Source organism: Dendrobates tinctorius, unplaced genomic scaffold, assembly GCF_039654945.1.
Source record: "Dendrobates tinctorius isolate UK_male_01 unplaced genomic scaffold, ASM3965494v1 ptg000158l, whole genome shotgun sequence".
Classification (NCBI taxonomy): domain Eukaryota; kingdom Metazoa; phylum Chordata; class Amphibia; order Anura; family Dendrobatidae; genus Dendrobates; species Dendrobates tinctorius.
The window spans coordinates 6,217,793-6,221,643 of record NW_027361825.1 but is presented as its reverse complement, the minus strand read 5'-3'; positions in this window follow the sequence as shown (position 1 = coordinate 6,221,643).

Below are 3,851 nucleotides of genomic sequence, written 5' to 3'. Positions count from 1 at the left end.
ACCAAAGTTACAAAAAAAGGTGACATCAAAGTGGCAGAACTAGCTCTATTATTTAAAGCAAATTCGGCCAAGGGCAAAAATGAAACCCAATCATCCTGATCGGCAGAAATAAAACATCTCAAACACGACTCCAAAGTCTGGTTTGTTCTCTCCGTCTGCCCATTGGTCTGAGGGTGAAACGCAGAGGAGAAGGACAACTGAATTCCCAGTTTGGAACAGAAAGTCCTCCAAAATCTAGACACAAACTGAACTCCTCTGTCAGATACAATGTTCTCAGGAATCCCGTGCAAGCGAACCACCTGTTGCAAAAACAAGGGCACCAACTCAGAGGAAGATGGCAACTTAGGGAGTGGTACAAGATGGACCATCTTAGAGAATCTATCACAAATCACCCAAATAACAGTCATTCTCTGAGAGACAGGCATATCAGAGATAAACTGCCCCAGAGCAGGCCCCAAAGCAATAGGCAGCCCCCAACATATAATGACGGTGAAGCAAGATGAAAACACTAACACAGATAGAAAGATAGGTTGAGCAAATGATGGGGCCCAAGCTAACTACATAGGACAGGATAGGAAAGCTGCTGTCTGCCATCCGCAAAAACCCTATCAAAATGAGCCAACCAACTGATAGGAAAAACAGGCCCTGAAGTCGCTAGGCTTCAAAAAGACTATATCAGCACTCAGGTATATTCTGAAGACAGAGCAAAATATCAACAGATCAGAGACAAAAATGGAATTCAGCTCACCCCCGGCCGGGGATGGCAGAGCTCCCAAAAAACAAGGCAAAACAAGAACAAAACTGAAGAGTACAAAGCAGAGCAGAAAAACTTAGCTTTGAGATGCAGGAATCAGACTGGTCTCCAAGAATCCAGCAGGAAAATCACCAGCCAGGAGGAAGGGCGTCGGCAACCTTATACCAGTCCTCAATTCCAGCCACCCAGTAATAATCTAGCTGCCCAGGTGTTTGGTAATCAGTCTCACTACCTTCCTTCACTAGAGGAGGGAGTTCATCAGACCTCAATGGTGAAGGGAAAAATGAACTCACAACACAGGTGATAATGCGGGTCGCCCCAGACTACCAAGAAAATAGTAGATTTTTGGTACTGCATAATTTGCATGATACTATTGTTCTGGGTTTTCCCTGGTTGCAAATCCATAATCCAGTCTTGGATTGGAAATCTGTGTCTGTGGTGAGTTGGGGCTGTCAGTGTGCTGTTCGTGACACTCCTGTTTTCTCCACCTCTCCCCAGTCTCATGATGTTCCTGACTATTTGGCTGATTTTTATGATGTATTTAGTGAGAGTAAGTCTGCGTCCCTGCGTCCTCATAGGAGTTATGACTGTGCAATTGAGTTGAGGCCTGGGTGTAAATTTCCCAAGGGTCGGCTTTTCAACTTATCTGTACCTGAACACGAGGCTATGCGATCTTATATTAAGGAGTCATCGGAGAAGGGTCATATTAGACCATCCTCTTCACCCGTAGGTGCTGTTTTTTTTTTTCGTGGCTAAGAAAGATGGTTCATTAAGTCCATGTATTGACTATCGTTCCCTTAACAAGATTACGGTTAAATATCAGTATCCGTTAACCCTGATTTCTGATTTATTCTCCAAAGTTAAAGGTGCCTGCTGGTTTGCTAAGCTTGACCTCAGGGGGGCATATAATCTTATTCACATCAAGCATGGGGATGAATGGAAGATGGCGCTTAATACTCCGGAGGGACATTTTGAGTACCTGGTGATGCCTTTTGGGCTCACTAATGTCCCTTCTGTCTTCCAATCCTTCATGAATATTTTCCGGGACTTTGTGGATAAGTTTTTGATCATCTATTTGGATGATATTCTGATCTTTTCCAGTGATTGGGATTCTCATGTGGAACATGTTCGGACTGTGTTCCGGATTTTGAGGGAGAATTCCCTGTATGTTAAGGGATCTAAATGCTTTTTTGGTGTACAGAGGATTTCATTTTTAGGATTTATTTTGTCTCCGTCAACTATTGAAATGGACCCGGCCGAGGTACAGGCCATTTATGATTGGGTTCAGCCCACTTCTTTGAAGGCTCTCCAGAAGTTTTTGGGTTTTGCTAATTTTTATCTTAAATTAATAGCTAATTTTTCTGGTATTGCCAAACCACTGACTGATCTGACCAAGAAGGGCGCTGATGTGCTGAATTGGTCTCCAGAGGCTGTTTTGGCATTTCAGGAGCTGAAGCGGAGGTTCACTTCTGCTCCGGTTTTACGGCAAACTGATGTCTCACTTCCATTTCAGGTAGAGGTAGATGCTTCGGAGATTGGTGCAGGAGCTTTTTTGTCCCAGAAAGATCCGGTGACTTCTAAAATGAATCCCTGTGCCTTCTTTTCCTGAAAGTTCTCCCCATCTGAACGCAACTATGATGTGGGGAATCGGGAATTGTTGGCCATGAAGTGGGCATTCGAGGAGTGGAGACATTGGTTGGAGGGAGCTAGACATCAAGTTGTGGTCCTCACTGACCACAAGAATTTGATTTACCTGGAGTCGGCCAAACGCTTGAATCCTAGACAGGCTAGGTGGGCCTTGTTTTTCCCACGTTTTGATTTTGTAGTCTCCTTTCTTCCGGGCACTAAGAATGTTAAGGCAGACGCCCTTTCTAGGAGTTTCTTTGCTGATTCTCCTATTGTGACCAAACCTACTACCATCCTAGGTGAGGGGGTAGTTCTTTCTGCCATCTCGCCCGATTTGAGACGTGCCCTGGAAGAATTTCAGGAGGACAAACCTGAGCGTTGTCCTATGGGAAAATTGTATGTTCCTGACCAGTGGAGGAAGAGAGTGATGTCTGAAGTTCATTGCTCCGCGTTGGCTGGTCATCCAGGTATTTTTGGTACCAGAGATTTGGTGAGTCAGTCTTTTTGGTGGCCCGCCTTATCTCGTGATGTAAGGAATTTTGTGCAGTCTTGTAGGACTTGTTCCCGGTCTAAACCCTGTTCTCGTTCTAGTGGGTTGTTGATGCCCTTGCCGCTGCCCAAGAGGCCATGGACCCATATCTCAATGGATTTTATTTCTGATCTTCCTGTCTCTCAGAGAATGACTGTTATCTGGGTGATTTGTGATAGATTTTCGAAGATGGTCCATCTTGTGTCACTCCCAAAGCTGCCTTTTTCCTCTGAGTTGGTACCCTTGTTTTTACAACAGGTGGTTTGGTTGCATGGGATTCCTGAGAACATTGTGTCGGACAGAGGAGTCCAGTTTGTCTCCAGATTTTGGAAAGCTTTTTGTTCCAAGCTGGGAATTCAGTTATCCTTTTCCTCTGCGTTTCACCCACAGACCAATGGGAAGACTGAGAGAACAAACCAGACTTTGGAGTCCTATTTGAAATGTTTTATATCTGCTGATCAGGGTGATTGGGTCTCATTTTTGCCCTTGGCTGAATTCGCCCTAAATAATAGAGCTAGTTCTGCCACATTGATGTCGCCCTTTTTCTGTAACTTTGGGTTTCTTCCTCGATTTTCTTCAGGGCAAGTGGAATCTTCAGCCTGCCCAGGTGGTGGATAAATTGTCCCTCTCTCAAGAAAAGGCCCAGCGGTTTTCCAACTGGCATAGGACCATTGGTCCCCGGTTTAAAGTGGGTGATATGGTTTGGTTGTCGTCAAAAAATATCTCTATGAAAGTTGCGTCTCCAAAGTTCAAGCCAAGATTTATTGGACCTTATAGGATTTTGGAGATTCTTAACCCAGTTTCTTTTCGATTGGCTCTTCCAGTTACATTTAAGATCTATAACGTGTTTCATAAGTCTCTGTTGAAGAGGTTTGTTGAGCCAGTGGTTCCTGTGGCGGCACCTCCTGACCCTGTGTTGGTTGAAGGTAATGTGGTAGAGAA